The sequence below is a fragment of the Poecilia latipinna genome, unplaced genomic scaffold, assembly GCF_001443285.1.
Source record: "Poecilia latipinna isolate Pla-1442-1.1 unplaced genomic scaffold, P_latipinna-1.0 Scaffold738, whole genome shotgun sequence".
Lineage (NCBI taxonomy): Eukaryota > Metazoa > Chordata > Actinopteri > Cyprinodontiformes > Poeciliidae > Poecilia > Poecilia latipinna.
Genome location: NW_015113354.1, coordinates 155,952 through 177,452, shown reverse-complemented (window position 1 = coordinate 177,452; position 21,501 = coordinate 155,952). Strand labels below are relative to the sequence as shown.

The window sequence follows — 21,501 nt, the reverse complement described above, 5'->3', positions numbered from 1 at the left end:
CGACAATTTTGACCCACAAAGAAAACAGTTTGTATCCCAGGTTTGTTTCTTGTTAAATCAACTTCCTGAACTTTAATTTCTGAATTAAAACCAAAACAGTTTTCTTGTTGACTTTAGTTGCATGTTTAAGGCAGCAGGTGGACTTTAGCTTTAAAGTTAAACCAGTGCAGGATTATAAAAAATGTGCATTTTTCACTTCAAGTTTGAATCCGATTGGTAAAAAAACAGAGTGTTTTCCCTGCTGGTGATAAAATAATAACATTTAAATGAGTGTGGAAATTCAATTTTGAGGGAGAAATGTTTTCCCTTTAGCTCGGACAGATTAAAATCAATATCATAAAAGACATATGGGAACTTTGGAGTGTATCAAAAATCATAAAATTTCTGCTATTTTTGGTAGCATAAAATGTGCTGGTAAAAGAAATTACTTCTGGTAGTCTGTCATTTTGTTGTTTTGAAAGTGGGAGACGGGCTGGACTTCATAATCCCTGTTCCAAATTAATCTGAAAATTTATCGTAGTCATCAAGAAAATGTGGCTTAAAGTGTTGGAGGCTGAATTTATGTCTGCTAGCTTTCCCCCGTGTGATCAGACTGTTCTAGAAAAAAGAATCTGAAACAAGAGAAAACGTCCAAACATCATTCATCACAATGTGGAAAATCTTGACCAGATATTTAATTTGGGAATCTCAGAACCACTGGAAAAAACAACGGTCCTTTCCCATGATTTTATTTTCTTTTTCTTTACTTTTTGACATCCAAAGAAATAGGCAATGCATGCACACATTAAATTCAAATGTAAAAATACTTAATTCATCCCATTGGGAAATTAATTTAACAATGGCACCTAAAGGCAGTTTGGAGAGACCAATTAAGCTAACAGTGTTAGCCGTTCTGCATCTTCATTTAATTCTCTTAGATCAGTGTTAGTTAGCAACACAACACGCTAAATCTTAAATGCATGAGTGATGTATAAAAGAAAAAGGGACGCAGCGCTTTGCTAATAATTGTCAACACAACGACACCAAGATAACAAAGTTTTAATTAAGTAAAAAGTAGCTTGGCTGACAGATGTGCTGTGGAAGTTTGTTTCGGTTCAGTTAAAAAATAAAAAATTTATACCCACAGGTCATCAGTAGATGATTAAATTAGCTAATCAACCATGTTAGCTTAGCTAATAGCAGCGGAGGCTAATCAACCACTGCTGTATTAGCTTAGCTAACACAGCCTTCCTGACTTTCTCATGTTCATTATGGAGTGCCGTAAATTGCTAAAAAAAACTATTTCACATCAGATCGAAAGGCTAAAATAGATTCATAAACACAAAATCAAAGGATGTTAAATCTATAATTTCAGTATGTTGTATAAATGCACAATATAGTTCCAGTTATTCATTAATTACCGTTTTTAAGTTAATGAAAATGTTTTCTCCATTTCAGTATTTTGTTAGTTAAGCTGGAGCTGCGCAGCTCTTCCTCAGTTTTCCTGCCTCAGTTTTTTGGTTTTCATTGCCCATCGGTGGATTTCTCCTCCGCCTGTTTCTCTGTTCGTGTCCCGATCACCTTTTCCAGGTCAGTAACTTTTCTGTTTTATCACTAAACCTTTCACAATGCTCACTCCAAGTTCCTGTCAATTACATGACCAAACTCTTCATATGACTCATGGAGAAACATTGATTGAAACGCGAGAAATAAAAAATATACGCCAATAGAAGAGGAAGGAAGAGTTTTTTGAAAGCAAAAAGAACAAAGTTTGTTAAAAAGCTGACAAATTTAATTTCTACATTTGCTGTCTCTCTGGGATCGATTTGTTCTGCCTATCTCTTCCTGTTCGGAGTCATTAGATACTGTTAAGACCGGAGGGAGTTTGTTTAAAGAGTCTTGAGTTCTTCCCAGATAGAAAAGCATACATATTTGAACCAGATCCACAAATGAGTCAATCTGGTTTGACATTTGGACTTTGAGCACATCTTTGGCGCGGTGCAGCTGCACCGGTCCTTGGAGACTAATTGTTTTTGGCCAACAGTCCTCTTCCCTTCTCACTTTTTGCTTCATCTGGCGAACCCAAAGCCCGATAAAACCCGCTGGCTCTGATCTTACCAATCAGTTAAGCGGACCTGACACCCACATCAAATCGCATCGTTCCGTAAAAAGCGTAATTTATGAGGCATTACCAGAGTTTTCTTTCTTTTCTCACTCTTCTCCTCTCCGCCTTCTCATGATATCCTAACAGAGTCGTTCTTTGATGGCTGGCGTTTCTCATGGCTCCCGTAACGCGGCTCCGCGGCGAGGGAGGGAAGGGAAGCGTGAAGGCCAAATGTGAGGAGGCCGAGACAGAAACCGAGCAGCTCATCAAGCTCATTCATCTTCTCTGATGTGAAAGGACGGGATCGCCAAGCGGAGGAAATTTCACACAGGCTCTATGAATCATATCAGGTAGCAGCTTGATTTTAAAGTCACTCAGATCAAAATAACTACATTATTCCTATTATTCTTGCTGTGTTCAGATTCCTCTAGCCTAATATCTAGCAGGTACTTTGGGAGATTTATGCCTCCTTGCTGCCTCTGCCACTCGGCGAAGCGAACATGAAGGGTAAGAAGTGAAAGGCGATACCGCCCAGAAGACAACATGTTGCAGGAGACCTGCAGAAACATGCCACCATGAGCCGGCGGCGCATTTTTAAAACTTGATTAGACAGATGTGTTATTTTAAGCTTTTATTGATATATATATATGAATAGTGAAAAATGAGCTACGATTGATTGGATTTTCTAACGTTCAGTCAGTCATCAAATTATTTATCAACGTTACCTTTTAAAAAATCTACATTTTGCATGTTTTTATTGTTTCCATTTTCCAAACGGTTAAAAAAAAAGCAGTAAGTTGATGTTTTTTGGTGTCTGAAAAATGAGCTTCATTTTAAACAATAAATCAATTAATCAATTGATAAATTAAAACAATCTTAATAATTGCTATTTGCATGATTTATCATTTTTCTCTGGATGATAAAAGTCTTCAGTCTGGTGCTTTGGTCTGGTATTTGGTCTCAAATAATGCAACGTTTTTCTGTTGCATTATTTTTTTTGTTAGTGTCTTTTGGAGTTTGCATCATCCATGTTTTTATGGGGATGAAGCCATGTGTCATTTTCTATCCACCTGACAAAAGCCTTATGTTGATCTTAAACTTCCAGCATGTAATTTTTATAAAAAGAATCAAATGTTTTTTACATAATTGTTAAAATTCTAATTATGGTGCGACAGTATAATATGAGACAATCTGTGAAAAAAATCGAGCTCCTCCATCTTCAAATTAGAAACAGCCAATCAGAGCCAGGAGGCGGGTCTTAGCCCTGTCAATCACTCATTCTCAAATCCTCCCCCTTTTCTCTTTTCTAAGCTACAGTTGCTTCACACAACATATCCTGCCACAAATGCTAAGGCTAGTTAGCATTTCCACCGCTGACGACGAGTTGTTTTTCCACCATTAGCACATTTAGCAGTGAGTACACAATGTTGATTGACAGCGTTAAGGCCGGCCTCCCGGATCTGATTGGTTGTTTTTGACCGGGAGCGGTGTATTTTTGCAGCACTGGGAGGAGGTGGAGGAGCTTGATTTTGTCACAGATTATCTGTCTCATACTGTCATGACATAATAACTTTAACAAGTATGTAATAAAAATATTTTTGTAAAAGTTAAATACTGCAAATTTAAAGTTTGTTGCAACTTGACAATATATGAAAAGTCCAGAAATATGAACACATTTGTTCCCACTCTGTTCCTCTCAGTGCTGAATGAAACTACAGTTTTTATTCTGTTATTTGTTTTACTTACTACAAACATAAAGGTGAAAACTTTTATTAAAGGGGCAGCATCATGTAAAAATAACTTTTGTTTTACCTTTCCATCATGTTATGATGTTATTCCCTCATCAAAAACAAACCTGGAATGTTGCCTTGATTCTTTCCTGCATGTCTGAGAAATAATCTAATCTCTGTCAACCATTCAGCTGTGCAATACACCTGGTTGGAGCTAGCCCCGCCTTCAAGGCGAAGCTCCTCCCCCACTCAACTCCTTCAAACTAGCCAGCAGCAATTAGCAAACACCTGCTGAGCTCATGGACACCTGAGCTCAGTAGGTGAGCTCAGGTTAGGAGCTGCTGCTTCTCAGAGCAAAGCTGGTAAAAACATTGTTAAAGAGTTAATAGAGGAGCCATGTTGTGATGACTTCCTGAAGGCGGAGCTTCAGAAAGAGCAGGAGTTTCTTAAAGAGACAGAGGCCCAATTTAAAGATCCTAAATTATGAGTAAAATTTCTTTTAAGTCATATTTGATATATGCAACATTTTATAGCAATTCAAGTCAACACAGTTACTTAATTATGCTATAAAATGGCACCATCAGTCACAATAACAAATTTGATGGACGATAAATAGTCCCAGAAGTTATTGTGATAAACAATAATATTGTTATTTTGAGACCATTTTCAAATCAACTTCAATAGATTTTCAAAGATCAATAAACTTTAAATTCAAATAAACATTTAACACTGGAACATTTTAAATATCCAAAATAAAACAACAAATAAGATGAATTATGAAGTCTATGTAAACAAAGTAGTCCTTCATAAAGCTGAGACCAAAACATCAGACTGAAGACTTTTATCATCCAGCTTTTGGTAGAAAGAGAAACGATACATTTTGCAAATGAAATTATTTAGTTTAAATTCATCATGCAATTAATAGTTTTAATGCTTAATGCAACAGGCCTACATGAAGAAGTCTGCGTATCATTTTTGAGGAAAACAACCTAATGGAAAAACATTCACAGGAATCAAACTCGTCTTTTGATTCCTGATCATCTTTCTGCGTATCTGGAATTGGCATTTTGGTAGAAAGATGCAACAAATCATGCGAGTAACTGATTTATAAACACATAATCCTCCCCCCTTTAAAATCCGTTAATTTCAGATTATCACAGTCAGATTGGCCCATGCAGAGGAGATGACGTGTTTCCGGTCCTGTGCGGTCGGTCTGTTTCTACCGGAGGAGCGGGTCTGTGCTGCTGAGGCGGCGCTGCTGTGCTCCACCTCCCTCCCTGCAGTTGTTCGGAGGGTTCGGCATGCGGACCCCCCTCCTGTGACCACGTCGTGACCTCCTTCCAGTCACCTGCTGCTGGGACCGTGGCTAACCTGCCCTGTGAACCAGAAAATCAGCCGCCTTTTTTAACCTAGGCCGCGCGGGGTCAACGCGTTGTTCAGGCAAAAAAAAATACCCAAAAAAACCACACCTTAAATTTTCTGGTGCATCAAAACCGCGCTTGTTGTCCTGCAGGTAAAAAAAAGAAAGATGCAGTGACGCTTCGGAAAGTGAGGCTGAATGAAAACCAGCTTGCAAAGTTACATCCTGTACCGCGTACAAAGGGAGTTAGCGAACGAGCCCCTCGGGATCCACAGGCCACTCTTAAACATTTGGAGCATTTATGCAGCTCTAAATTTTTTTTTTTTACATCTGCCCCTTGATATTTGGTCCATGGAATGAACTTTGTTTGCCAGAACTGTTCAGCTGAGCAGCTTTTAAGAACATATGGGGATTTTGTGGATGTAGTATTAAATTTCCAAACGCTGTTTATTACAGCCTGAAACAGGACATGAGAAAAGAGCCGGGTTGACGTCAGGTTGTGCTCACGTTATCAAAGCCTTTTGAAGAGGAAAGTTCACACAATCAATCCATCAGTGTTTATTCAGAGACGAGGTTAACGCTAAAACGGTTAGCATGAGATAAAAACTGAAAAACAACAGAAATAAAACAAGAAAAGAAACCGTGAGTGAGTTATATGGAAGGAGAAGAGTGCCAAATTACAAGAAACAACTAACTTGCAGAGCTGGGTAGTAACTACCTACATTTACTTAATTACATTTAAGTGAGTAATTTAAAAAAAAAAGTACTTCTAGGAGTATTTTACTTTTACTTGAGTAATTTTATTGTGAAGGACTTATAGTCTTCCTTGAGTAAAATTTCTGGATTTTCTACCCACTGAGTGAAAAGCAAATATGTTTTAGCCAAAAATCCACCAGACACAGACAAACAACTGCAGTTTTTGTTAAAGTTTCATAAATTTTTTATTTAAAGAAACTAATTTGGAAAAATTTTCTTTTGCCTGATTTTATTTTTTGTTTCTTATTTGAATTGTTGTCATTTTGGTCCTTGAAATACCAAAACTTCCACTTAACTTTATATTTTGGTCCATCTGATGTAACTTTGATAATTTGATCAGTACTTGCGTAGATTTTCTTTTTTTTACAAAAAAAACAAAAACTTTTTTACTACTTGAGTAATTTCTTTGATGGCTACTTTTCTTTTAGTATAAATCTGTCAAAGTAGTTCTACTTTTACTTGAGTACAATTCCTGGGTAGTCTGCCCACCTCAGCTAACTTGTCAAAAAATACAAAAATAATTTATTAACGAATGAATTATATGTGCCGTGTTTAAATGTATTAATTTTATTTTTAAATAAATAACATTTATTTAAAAAATAAATAACATTTATTTAAAAAATAAATAGATACTCTATCAAATAAATTTATGTTGCCATGAAATAAAAATAAACATATTTTTAAGATGAATGGGGATCTTATTGTGTCAATCGTGATTTATTTACTTATTAACGCAAAACAGAATTGAAGTTGCTCCGCCCCCTCATTTGAATATTAGACCATGAAATAAAGACAAGTTAAAAAATAAGTCTGTGAAATACATACAGAAACTTTACAAAATAAAATACTAAAACAAATAAATAAAACTGCAGTTAACAAAATAAGCTTTGCAATAAAATATTAATTTTTTTTTATTTTATGTCACCAGGATATTTATTTATTTGAAGATGTATATATACATTTTGTAATCAATATTAATATTACTTCAGTTTTGCATGACAAGGCACTCCGTATGAACAGAGGTATAGACAACAATTTTAAAATGCATAGGACTATGAAAACCAAGAGCAGTGTTAATAAAAATAAATATAAAATAATTTAAAAATATTTTAAATACTGTGATTTAATTTTTTAAATACAAAATATAATCAACAAAAATTTAAGTTCCATAAATTATGAAAATAAACTAAAATGAATGACAAATATCACAATTTTTTTAAAAGTCAAACTGCAGAAATAACTGAAATAAATCAAAAAAGAAAATCTTTTTTCATGATTAAAACAGAAGATAGAAATAATTATTTTCTGAAAATGGAGAATAAAATGAAATTTGCCTCAAATACTCCATTAATTTGAACTTAAAAGCAGTCGGGTGAAACAGTTCAGTCATTTTTAAGACATTCTGCTGCTTTTCCCATGTGAAAATGTGAACAATTCATGAATATAAATGTATAACCCAGAATTACCTTACAGATAAAGGAATATCACACAATGTTCATTCCAAGGCGTGAAATTTGTTACGTTTGCAGCAACAAGTTGCCTTTTTTTTCTGTTTTTCATCTGGTCTGTTTGGGCCTCATGTTGAGTGAAGAAGTAAACAGGTAGCCATATCTTCAGTGTGAAAATGAAAACGTAAAGTGCTGCTTCATTTTCTTCATCATGTTTCAACATGTGCACCATAACAATCATCTCAGAGGAAACATACTAATTCTCCAAGAGCCAACTGGCTATTTTAACGGCACAGAGCAGCGCCGGGCCAAAGTGGCAATTCCCATGAAATCCCCTGATATTTCTTCCATTTGTTCTCCGTCCGCAATTAGTCGTGGTCAGGCTGATCAAAGGCGGCGGACTGGAGGGTTGCATGTGAACCGGCGTCCACTTGCAATGACATCCACAAACCAGAATGAAATATGAAATATCAAGTTTCCACGGTTGCGCGGACCTGTAAAAAGGAATCTGAGGAATAGGAGGGTTTTCACACTGGGGTAATGTGAAACATTTGGTGCGGATTGAACGCCTCGGCAAGAGGGAATGCGAGAGCCAGAATCTGTCAGGCAGTAAAACCGGGAGCAGGCAGAACTTAAAACGGCCGCGAGTTCTGCAGATTTAGATGTCACCGAACAGCATTATCCGCTTCGGAACGCTTAAATCTACCGGCAATGTTTCACCTAATTATGTCAACAAAAAGAAAGCAAAAAAACAAAACCTCACCAAGTATTTTTGACCTAGTTTCAGATAAATTAGCACACTGGAAAAAAGACTAAACTGACTTTTAAGTAACTTTTCAGCAACATATAGGAGCTTGTTTTAAGTTAATACGTCCTTAATATTTATTTTTAAGTTCTAGTTCCACTGACAGATTATTTCACTTATTTCATGTTGTTACCTAGCAACCCCAGCCAAGCCCAGCCCGTTACCTAGCAACCAAGTTCTATTTCTTAAGTGTTGTCTTATTTAAAGTGCACTAAGACATTGGCACTAGAAAGTGGACCAAAAATACTTGGTAAGATTTTGTACTTGTGCGGTGAGGAATAAGACAGCAAGTCTGTTTTCTCTACATGTTTGATACAAACTAAAAACCAAACTTTATACAAATCCAAAGCCAAAATAAAAAGCCTGTCTGCAGAAAAGTAAATTCCAGTTGTTTATTTGATAATCGGTAAGTCTACAAAGAAATAAATTTGATGGTTTGTTCATAAGGAGCATAAGTTTGATTGAAGAAGGACATCAGCAACTGATGCTGAGCATCAATCTGTGAAGGGCTGTAAGGCACCAACATCTACAGTCCATACCTTATTAAAACCAGTAGCCAGTCATTTCCAGAAGTGGCTGTCCAACCCTAAACACAATTTAAAATCCATTGTTGTGGTTTTGTACACACATTAATTTTCTACTGAAGACCATTTCTTTCATCATATCAACATATTTCATGTTATAATGTAAAGCTGAAAAATGTCACACAAATAAACTTATTATGATAACATACTAGAAAGTGAAATTTAAACGCATGCAAGCAGAAACAGAGGTTTATATCTGCATAAAAACCTTTTTACAGACATATAAAACATAAAGAAACCGAAACATAAACACATAAAATTCTTGAAATAGAAATAAAAAGTGTTATTACTGGATCGTTGTGGGTGGTTTTAGTGGATAAATATGGCCGTGTGCGTAACGACGTTGGCCTGGCCGCTCGTCATGATGGATCTGCCGGCCGGAGAACAAACACTGAATCCAAACCAAATGGGCCACTTCATCATCGCACAGCAATTGGTTGTAAATGTGGTGTCAGGTTCCCTTGTGTCTACTCGCCATAAATACTGCACAAAAGCAGACAGCGCTACACGTCTGAGTGTGTGTGTGTGTGTGACAATGCAGAAGATCAAGAAGCTGAATGGTTGTTTCTGTTGTCCCCAAACAGAAACAGACTTTGTTCCAATTAGTGTTGACTGAGACAGGTGTTGCTTGGTTGTTTTGACCCCTGGAGGTCAAGTGAGCTGCTGGGAAGCTGTGTAAGCAAATAAATAGCTTGAAGTGAAGTTTTATCTGTTCAGCAGGCATCCCTCTGCAACTGAAGTGTCACAACCAGAAGCCACTACAGCGACGGACGACCTCGGGGTTTTAATCACTTCCTGCGTTTTTCCCATCTCCAGGGGGTGAACGCGTCCAACTCTGAATCTGTTTGCAAGGTTGCAAGTTTGTTAGTGAAAACACCGGTAAAGGTCAAAAAAGTGTTAGTTTGGGAGCTTAAATTAGTAGATTTTATGCATAATTTTCCATCCTCCAGAATATTGGAAGAAGTATAATATGTATGTGTGTAGTGTGAAGTCTTGTTTAGTGAGGTGTTTTGTCTACATTTAGCTATTGGGATAATTCTTGCATATTTACACATCGATTGTGCAACGATTAATGTGCACTATCCTAATCAAATAAATTAAAGTTATTTTGGTTGACGGTAAATAACCATGGAAACGTCACCACAATTCTTAAGATTTAAAGTTTTTATTTTGAAAATACCAGATATTTTTTAAAAATTATATTTTAGTTGGGTTTCTTGTCAAGGAATGACATAATAGCATCAACTCTAAGTAAATAAAAAAATATAAAATTTAAATTTATGTTTTGTTTGATGTGTTTAAATTTCAAATTTTTAAGTAATGTTAGCAAACTGATCAAAGAAGGTGATGCCTGAGAGACGTGGAGTCGGACATTTTTTTGATTTGTGAAATACAAAAACTCTGAACATAATTTTACCTGCAGAGCAAAAGTCAAAAGTGCAATATTTAATTAAACAAACAGGCTGATTTTGTGGTTCAGTAATAACAGATTTTACTGTTAAAATCTGTCATCAGAGCCTATCTAAGGTATTTTGGAAGATGAAATCTCCACCTGCTTTGCTACTTGACACGCTATTGGCTGGCATTTGGAAAGCAGCCAATCCCGGAGCACCATTCATAGTTCTTGGTGCTGATTGGCTGAGCCCCCAAAAATAAGGAAGTCCATAGACCTAGCTTCCGATGTAGTGCTAATTTCTGATTTCTACTGAGTATTGATGCATATTAGGGTATATTTAGTGTTTAAACTATAAAAATAGGCAGTTATAAACATTTTTTGATGAGATCTCAAATATTTCAGTTATTCACTCAATAAAATTTAGTGAATGCAACTGTACAAGCTCTTCAACTGTTTGGTTCAGTTGTGTTTTTTTATTTTCTGATTAGTCTACTCTCCGCAACAAACAAAGAAAACAGGCTACTCTTCCTTCAGAAACACTTCCTTAGCCAAGTTCAGCGAATGGATATTTAAGTAAAAGTCTGGATGTGTAGGATTATTTTTAATCAAGTTTAAATAAAACAAGATTAATAAAACGCTAAGACTCTTTTGTAACTAACTGAAAAAGTTTGCATTTAAAAATGTACATCTATATGTGTAATAACCCGTGACTAATAAAGCATTTATGCTATTTTTTGTATGTTATGTGAACTGGATTGCTCGCAAATATAATTGAAATCTTTAGAGCCTTGAAGGTTTTTCTTTTGACTGATAATTTTGGACGTTTACGAGTTTGGCCTGAGCAGTAAAGAAATCCAGTTGGACATTGAAAAACGAGCCCCTCTTCTGCAGGAATACACTGTTACACTTTCATGACTGATTTAATGAGGTGAAACCATGGCAACAAATTAACTCAATATGAAAACATCTTTCATGATCGCTGACGTAGTTTTTCTGAAAATAGTGCTGCAAATGGGCAATAAAACGCAAGATTAGCAGGAATCTTTTTATCCAAAGTTAAAGGATTTCTTCTGTGGTTTCCCGTAGGTGAAGGTGGTTGGAGCTCCAGAATTGCTACTCCAGATGTAGAAGCAGATATAGTCATACGGTTCAAATTTATAAGCTTTAAGTGGCTGTAAATTGTTGCCATGGTGTTTTAACACTTGTGTATAATGTTACAAATGTGCTCTGGGACAATTATGGGTTTTCTTGGAGGAACTATTTATGTTCAAACTCTTAATATAAAGGCTAAAAAGAGAGAGCAGATAATAACAACTGTGATTTAAAAGCAGCAGTTAGCATATTATTTTAGCAGGATGTGATGCAAAATGCTGCAAATGGACTTGACAGCAGCTGCAGCAGCAAATTCTGCAGGAATGGTGCACAAAGAACACAGATTCAGGTTAGGGACTGTGTAAGCAGGAAAAGAGGGAGTAAATTTCCACCACAAAACTCTGAAAAACTCAGAAATTTTCTAGAAAAAACTTGGAAATTTTCTGAATTCATAAAGCTGAAAATTTTCAACTTTCAGAAATTTTCTGAATTTCAGAAGTCCGAAATTTGTGAGAAATATGTTAAAAGTTTTGCGGTGAATCTCAAAAATGTTCTAAAAAAAAAAATGTGGAAAATTTCTGCGCTTATAAAGTTGAAAATTTTTGAGTTTTGAATCTCAAAAAAAATATTGTTTTTTTTTTCTTGCACATTTCAGAATCCTGGAACTCATAAATTTCCAATTTTCTTCTGGAAAATTTCTAATAATTTGTTGATATATATTTCTCGTTCACATTGGTTAAGTGCGTCAGTATGTTTTCTTTTTGTTGATCTAAAAGCCATGGTTCATCTTTACTTTGCGATTGCCTACCAACATGGCGCCAATCACTTCCAGTTCAGTCTTGTGGGAATTTTTATTAACCCTTTACAGAAACACTATAGGCGCCATGATGGACGCCGGAAGTGAGGGACGGGAGGAGAGCGACTGACATTTTTGCCAGTTGATATTCATGACTTCTACTCGTTGGAGTCGAGCTAATTTGTCTGTGAACGTAAAACACGTTGTTACGTCCATTATGATTGACGGCTGCTATCCATTGCCACCATATTTTACCTCTTTAAAAGTTATAAAACAAAATGACAAGTTTAATTTGTATTCTTGTCTGTTTGTGCAGCCAACCACACACCACCTTGTGACCATTTTTAAAGTGAAATCAACTAAATAAAAGCGATTTAAGCTTTTATTTAGTTTTTGACGGGTTGTTTTGACGTCCGTCATGGCGGAGCAGGGCAGCGTTCAGAACAGCGTGACGTCACGTGCAAAGGATCGACAGGATATTCTACTAAATCAAACAGAAAACGCTCTATTAGGAGATCCAGTTCGCTTGTTTGGACTTTATTAACTGTGGGACTCTTTCTGTTTCTTCTGCAGCTGGGAAAGCTGGAGATGAAATAATGAACATGAAGTAAAGATTCAGGAGGAACGTTTCCAAAAGTGACTTCACACGCCTGCTAAGTGAAACTGTGAAAGTTTCCACCGATCCGACAGCAGATGCAGACCTGCAGACTGACATTTGTTCTCACTAAACGTTTTGTACCTCGGTATTCAGTTTCACATATTCAGAACTATATAATCTAATGCGACACAACAAACCTGGAATGTAGAAAAGAAAAGAAAACTGGATGTTTGCCTTGCTCTGTATTAGGTTTCTGTCGACTTGTTTCTTCTCAACTCAAAGATGAGAAATGTTACGCAAAACTTTCCAGAAAAACATTATTTTTAAAACTCCTTAGATTTCCATGTTACCGCTCAGATAATAAGGAGAAAATTATAGTTCTATAACTTCTATAATTTAATCCAAATATAGGAGTTGCAGAGTATGAAACAAGCTTAGCGGTCGGTAGTCCGCTGAATTTCCAGCTGTTCGCTGCTGCTGCAGGACTCTTATCGACTCTGACACCACTTTGACAAAATATGCACGCACACACACACACTCCCAGTTATTGCTTATTTCCTCCCAGCGTTTAACGCCTCTGTTGCACCTGGGTTTACCAGACAAGGCCGTCTCAGTTACACCCTGACCAGATTGGGTCGCGCCGCTCGTCGAAGTGCTCTGAGGCCGCAGAACTGTTTTTATTTCCTCCGACTTGGTGTTAAGTTATACGAGGACTGTCAGCATTTCTTTGATTGGGGCCTCAAAAAGCTGTCGAGGCCAACATGAAAGATCCCAGTGTGTGCCGAAGTCCCCGCTCGTTCACTTCTTAATGATGTGTGAATGCAAATAATTTGTTCACCTTGGACCTTGGATGCTTTTTCAGCAACATAAAAGTCAAGAACGGCTGGTTTTTACACGTAATGTTACATAAAAATAACCTGTAGACATCTCCTCATACTTTCACCGTAGCTCTAAACTACTCATACCCCTGCTTGACTGATTTAGATGGAAAATAATCTTTTAGAATGTCTCCCACCTGATAGATTTGATTTGATTGGACACCAAAATTATAAAAAGTTATTGCATTTTCACATGCACCGAGTCAAACAAACCCGTCCCCCTCCTCACCTGTGGGGGCGCTGTACCAAGAACCACTGAAAGAAACGACATGGAAACCTCTGAAGAAGACACAAAGCGCAACTTCTTTCTTCCTGAAACAAAAAATGGAGTGGTGTCAGAGTTTAGCAGTTGTAGGATTTATCTTTTGACTTTTGCTAAAGACCACAAGCTATTTCTCCTGCTAGCGGTAGGCTAATGCGTTTATCCTGGTTTTATTTACCCAGAATGCCCTTTGTTTTAGTCCACTTCCTGCTTTTGGATCGAACTGCAGTCTGCTTGGCATTCACATCTGAATCATTCACTTCTACCAAACCAGTTCTCTTTTGCCCTGCGCTGAGTCAGACTGTTCAAAATTTGGGAGCAATCTGTTCCCCTCCTTGCCTGAGGGGGCGCTGCAACAAGAACCACTGAATGAAATGACACAAAAACTTCAGAAGAAGACACTTAGCACAACTTCCTTCTTCATGAAATGTGAACAAAAATGGAGTGGTGTCAGATTTTAGTGTTTGTAGGATTTCATTTTAGTCTTTGGCAAAAGACCGCAAGTCATTTCTTCCGCTAGCGGTGAGCTAACGCGTTTGCTTGGTTGTATTTACCCAGAATGACCTGCGCTGGAGTTCAGTAGGCTTCACGTTGTTGCAACTGATTCAAGCTCAAAATATGGGACCAACACAACAGAGTTATGTTTACTTAGTAAACAGTTCACCTGTAATGGTGTCCTGACACCATTTTACAAAACAATTCAAACGCATGGGATCTAAAAGGAAAATTTCTATGTTATCTAATGAGTCTAAGATTTAAGAGCTGGAACTGCTGTTTTTGTCTGAGTTAATATGAATATAAGCTGTGGATTACATTACCGTCTCCTTTCTCGCCCCGCAGCCGAAGCTGCTTTGGAAACAAACAGCACAGATGAGCAACCGGCCTCCATGAAACCATCAACACATTCAGCAGCTAATATGACACATGCTGTTTGAAACACCAACACAGCTTGCCAGTTTTTTCCACCATAACAAGAAATGCTCGTCCCATGGAAGCGAGTGCCAAAGTAGCCAAATTCATGGAAAGTCCCCACAGGCCAATAACCCGCGCTCTGACTCGTCGCTTCCCGCCGTGGCCTTCTGTTTTCCCCCAAACACCAGGATGTCGGCTACACACCACAACCTGCAGGAAGGCTAGCGGCTTCATCCTCACCAGAAAAAAAAAGTTTTCCGGGTCATTTCAGTTCTGTAAAGTCAGAGGTCAGGTTGTTCTTCGAGGAGCAATGAGGTGTTAATAATTCATGAAGTCAACAAAACATTCTGCTTGGGGTCAGAAATCTGAGAAATGTGTGTCTTTTGTGTTCTAAGCATTCCACAGGGAAATATTTAGGAGTTCAATCTGATCTTCCACTGGTACTTTTTGTTCTGTTCTGTTGCTCCTTTTGTTTCTTCATTGTTATATTGTTAAATCAAATGACATTCTGCTTTATGCCTCCTATAAGTAAAAAATACCAACCAGTTATTCGGGGTTTGATTTATCATTAATGGTATTGGAGTTTTTTACAGCAGCTTTAACATCTGGTTTAGTTTGGTTTTCTGGAAGCTGATTAGAAATCTTAAAAGTTGTGATGTTCCCCTATTTACCTTCACGTTTTTCTACAAAAGGTTTTTGTGCTAACATTATGCGTTTCTTGGTTGTATTAAAGTTTATTTCACAAAACTACAATGGAAACATCCTACAACCACTAAAGTCTGATGCTACTCTGTTTTTGTTTACATTTTGTGAAGAAGGAAGTTGTGCTCAGTGTCTTATCCAGAGGTTGTTGTGTTGTTTCCTTCAGTGGTCCTTGGTGCAGCGCCCCCACAGGCGAGGAGAGGTACAGTTTTTTCAAAAGGTTTGGTTCTTCTGATGCAGCACAGTTAGAAATAGAACCACAGCAGCTGAGAATGTGACAAATTATGGTTCCCAATCTACCCAAGTATACCGGACTGCGAAAACGCTCGAAAGAAACAAATCCAGAACACAAACAATGATTCGAATAATCAAATAATAGTTTCTTAACTTAAAACAAAAGCATAAATGAAACTATCTACGGATCACGACACTTTGCAACACTAGATGCATTTCCATTCACCATATAATTGTGCAATTTGACATTTCAAAACTATATTTAATACAAACATGCCAATTTTCTGGTGTGTTTTTCAACATCAGTTGAGTAAAATAAGTTTTGTACATTTTTGTAATGGAAATGCTGCTACTCTATGTTTCCATCCAATTACCATGCACATTTTAAGCAAACTTCTGCAATGTCACAAATAAGGAAAAATAAAAGAAAATGCAGATTTTGAGTGTCTTTATCTGCTGGTTGCAGCAAAGTGTACTTTCGCAAGATGCAGATGCCAAGTATGGCTGTGAAAAACAGGAATTAGATGATGCAAACTAACCTGGAGGTTTGGACTTTCAAATTTATTCAGTTTCATGCTTCAGACAAACCAGTGGATGGGAAAGTTTGCTAAGTCAGAACTTATTCAGAAAATGTGTTTCAATCTCTCTTTTTGCGCATTAATTTATTCAGTTTTTGTGAAATTGTGGAAGTTATTTTGAATTTTGCTGTTTCTATTGCAATACTTTAAAATGCATGTATAACACGTTAATGGAAACACAGTATATGTCTTCAATTTATTCTTGTTCTGTCACAAAAAGTTTATTTTATGTTAAAAAATGTCTAAATAAACATCCTGCGTAATTTGTTAGAGGTTTGAGTTGCTTATTTCTCCTGCCTGGATCCACATTATGTAATATGTAAATTAGGTCATGATGTCATCCAGCAATTTTTAGGACAGTCAATTACAACTTTTTGCTGAGAAGTTGGCAACAATGAAAAGAAAAACACCAAGATATTTAACATGGCTAATGAAAATGCCATAATATAATATAATACATTATTTTTACTCTGAAAAGTTGAAATTGAAGGAATTCTGACTGTTTCATCGTAAACTGTTAAAAAAAATCTCATCTTTTAAAACTGTCTTGCTGTTAGAAATGCAGCCTATAGCAAGCTAACTGGAGACCCAGAACGCCTGGCTAGCTAGCTAGCTTACAGCTCCAGATAATATCTCATTAAAAAAAAAAAAAGAGCAACGGGGAATTTATGTTTTGTTCATGTTAACTAATAAAATTTACCTCCAAACAATGATGTTTGGGTTTTTTTTAATTTAGCTTTTAAAGAGGAACAAATTGTCAGCATACTGACTTTAACTATATGCTAACAGTGCTAACAACTCCAGCCTTTCTTTAAAATCAGTCACTAAATAATATTTGTATAGCTGCAAAGATCATTACTATTAAAACCCAGCCAACAGTAGCATATGCCATTTTCTGACTAAAATAAATGTGCAGACCATGTGGTTGATCATTGTTTTCATGCCACAAAACAAAATGTCTTTGACCAAGGTTACGATCATACCGTGAGTATTTTTATATCAGCTCATGGCTCATTTGGATGGTGTGCCATCCCCTGTTTTACTTCCAAAATAGCCCAGATGTCATCCTGTGGGCTATTCACATCTCTTATTATTGTGTGACTGCTGCTGTTTTTATCGCCCTCATGGAATCACCTTGTGAAATCATCACAGCGAGCAGTTACCTCGGAGAGCAAACTGTTATCATAACAGATCTGTGTGATGGTCAGAACCACCAAAAATATATTTCGGTTATAGAAAAACATTTGTTTCCCTCTTAAGGCGCTTCAAATTCCTGGAACATTTCACAAATAATTTTGAAAACCAAAACAATTGATTTTCCACCCGTATAAAGTCTAGTATGAGTGTGATGTTCAAGCTGTTCCTGTACAGAAAAAGTGAGGAGAAAATCATCACTTTCTCTGTTTTCCTTGTGTTACACAAAACAGTCCTACCTATTTCCAGGTAACCTATTGAAAAACACAATCTCACATTTCCACAGCATGCTATTAAAACTGACCAAACTGCTGTTTAACAACTGGTAAATCCAGAGTAACTTTAACTTACAGTAAAGCATCAAACATACAAAAATATCGTTGAATAAATAAACTTGAAACTAACTGAGTCAGATCGGGACTTTGACTAGGCTACTGCACACCTTGAATCTTTTTTTGTCAGCTATTTTGTTGTAGAGCACATTCACAAAGGAAAAATTGGGCTAATTTATGAGGGTTTACCAACTGATGCTATCGTATACATCTTTACCACATTTTTGTTCTTGCAGTTTTGAGGTATTGGTGCAAAGTTACTGACCTAATGTAATTGGACGAGTGACCTTAAATAAAAAGGTAACTCATCCAGTTCTACGAGTTACCTTTACATTTAACACATTTTATTTGAATGGGACAATGTATATTAATGAACATATAATATTGTCGTAAATACATTGGATTTAGCGAAATGCTGTAGTCCCATGAAACAATACAGGACATAAAAATAACACTAACACAAGAGCTTACATACTAAATAAAAAAAACACACTAAAAACAACAAATAAAAACAATATATGGTTGGGTAAACCTATTTTAAGATATCTATATCAAAGCGCTATTGTGTCTTTTAAAGATTTTACAAAATAATATCTGTCATGAAAGACTAGCTGAAACAGAAAGTTCCTAAAAGAACAGAAGTTCCTGACCAAACATTCTGGAACGCCACTTAGGTTGCTAGGTAACGGGGCTGGAACTCGGCGGGGGTTGCTAGGTAACGGGGCTGGAACTAGGCTGAGGTTGCTAGGTAACGGGGCTGGAACTCGGCAGGGGTTGCTATTTGACAGGCCATTTCAAACCTGCCAATTACTACAGTGGACAGCAGTAATTTATTATGTAAAATCAACTTTTCTGAGCTTTACATAATGCTACAATGTTATTCCATCATCAGAAACATACCTGGAGTGTTGCCTTGATTCTTTCATGCAGGTTTGACAAATCATCCAATCTCCATGGCAACCATTCACCTGTGCTAAAAGCCTGAGTGGACCTAGCTCCGCCTTCAACCTCAGAACTGCAGTGTTTGAACTTCCGTCTCACAGATCATCACAGCTTCTTCAGACTAGCCAGCATCAATTAGCAAACATCTGGTGGAACTGCTTATCAGCTGGGCTCATTACAGAAGCTACTTCTCAGAGCAACCCTGCTAAAAACGTTGTTAAAGGGTTAAGACTTCCTGAAGGTGGAGCTTCAGAAAGAGCAGGACTTTTTAAAGACACTGAGGTCCAATTTCAAGGCATTTCATTACAAAGTCAGATTTTTTATGTCATTTTCAATACGATGTTATTTTTTACACCAACTGAAGGAAACATAGTTACTTGATTGTGCTATAAAATGGCACTATGTGCCTGGAAAATATATAATACTGTAATACCACTTTACATCATAATCAGCAGGTTTTTGAAACAGCAAATTTTTCAAACACCATAAAACATTAAGTTATTTCCAGAAAATGGCTGGCTGTTTTTTTAAGTGCTTGGACTGTTTTTAGAAGCAGTTGGAAGTAATATAAAAATGTACATACTATATCACCTTTAAGGCCTTCTAGATTTTAAGAAAACTAATAACCCTCTTCAAAAATATCAATTACATCTCTGATGCTTTTTGTTAACGAAAAACATCAAAGCTAACAAATGTTTGACCCAACTAAAAGGCAAATTTATCACCGTATGGGGGCTGGTTCTGCTCAGGGGCCCTAGAGTATTTCAGACCGGCCCTGTTCAGGTGTCTGGTAAGCAAGCTGTTTAATTTATGTACCATCAAACAGCTCCCAGCTGAAGGTGGGGAGATTCTCTCTTTAGCTGCATAACACTGTAGTGACATATGGCGATAAGATGTCCATTTGTTTGAAGTAGCTTCAACCCCGCCTCCGTGTCTTAAACTGAGATTACAGCTTCTGGAGCTGGAAGCTGCAGCACATGTGTAAGCCAGCGGAAATACCAAAATCTTGCATGCCTCTTTGATTGTTACATTCAAGATATCATGTGTGCTACCAGCTCTGCTGCTGCAAACCATTAGGCTCAGTGACTGGTGGCTTGTAAAATACGCCTGGAAGTCCCGGAGACAAGGTGAAGGGGATAAGATGAGGATTCCACATGGACATCCGAGGAGATGATAAACAAAGGGAGAAGGTGATACAGTCTAAGTGATATATTGGGCACATGTGGGATTTCAGAACAAAAAGAGAGGGTTGAAAAAAATTACTTCAGGGAGGGGAGCGAGGGGAGTCTCCTCTGATTTATTTCTTTTAGTTTCAGTGTTTGAGTATCTGAGAACAAGATCAGCTCAGTAGATCACATCACCAGAACAACAGCAGCAAACATTTATCAAAGAGTGGTGTGTATTTAGATTTTAAAGGGCTTATGCTTCCCTGAAAAGGTTAGGATACGTCTGTAGGCTTTGTAGAACATGTTCATTACATCTCAGTTCTGCCTATTTTGAGCTCCTTTGAGAATGAACTTGAAACGCTGTCACTTTTATGCAAATGAGCTGCTACTGGCCACACCCCGCATGTAAAAATGGCTGCAAAGAGAAGCTCAATGAATGCTAGGTCAACAACAAAACACTTGTCTTTTTCACTCAGTGGTAAAACCAGCTGACCAAATGTGCTGGACTTCTATTTTGGTTGCTAGGTGACGCAGGCTAGGCTTGGCTGGGGTTGCTAGGTATCGGGGGAGTTGGGAGGTTTTTAAAACGGCTCGTTTTCCAGACACCATAAAACATTGGCTTACTGCCAGAAAATTGATGGATGTGGTTTTTTTTCTAGCACTTGGAGTGTTTCTAGGAGCAGTAGAGACCCAAATGGAAGTACAATAACGTGCAAAAAAATATTTGGCATTATAAGTCCACTTCAAAGTTACTTGTCTTTGGTTGTTTACTCTGAAATTGCGTTTGACCTCGAGAGGATTCCAAGATTTTTGTCTTCCTTCTGAATATTCGGTGTACTCTGTTCCTGTGTTGTACACTCATGGATGTGTACAACACAGGAACAGAGTACACTCATGAACATTCAGAACTTTTTCCATCAATATTGAGGAAATATTGACTTACAAAGTAACTGAAAAGTTACTTCTTAGTTCTGTCTTAGCTGTACATCACAAACTGTAGGACCAAACAATAATGTAATAGTTTGTTTAAAAAATTCAGCTTCTGCATTTTGTTTGGAATATTTGATTATTTAATTAATCTTCTAGAAATAATTTGTAATTGCATTCCACCAAAAAATACCTGAATACTGAACCACAAACAATAATAAAGTGAAAATAATTGGGAATGACAGAAACTCAATCACGAATCAGAGGATGCTGAGGTGTTTACTGCACACAGCTCTCCAACTTTCTCCACTGCAAAAACACAAAATCTTAACAAGTATTTCTGGTCTAGTTTCTAGAATGTCTTCGTACACTTAAAATAAGACAAAGCTAACTTGTAAGTAACTTTTAGGCAGATATATCAGCTTGTTTTAAGTCTATAATTCCTTAATATTGATAAAAAGTACTACTTCCATTGGCAGATTATTTTACTTAGAACATGGGGGAAAGAAATCTGCCAATGAAACCAGTATGTTTTCCATCAATATTAAGGAATTATTAACTTACAAGTAATTGGAAAGTTACTTCTAGGTTAGTTTTGTCTCATTTAAAATGTACTAAGATATTTGAAGTAGAAACTAGACCACAAATGTGATTCTGCAGTGTAGCACAGACCTCTCAGCATCATACCTTCACCAAGTACAAAGTGTCCAATTCAGTGTTTTAAAG

The 21,501-nt window shown here is 36.9% G+C and overlaps 1 long non-coding RNA gene across 1 annotated transcript in view; it reads left to right on the top strand.

Moving 5' to 3' along the window:
• The window catches only part of LOC106955474 (uncharacterized), a 28,547-nt gene extending 14,735 nt beyond the window's left edge, over positions 1-13,812 (top strand). Inside the window, exons 2-3 of the long non-coding RNA XR_001426584.1 lie at positions 2,231-2,433; positions 12,624-13,812. This is a non-coding gene — a long non-coding RNA (uncharacterized LOC106955474). The remainder of the gene's footprint in view (positions 1-2,230; positions 2,434-12,623) is intronic.
• Positions 13,813-21,501: the final 7,689 nt, after the last annotated feature.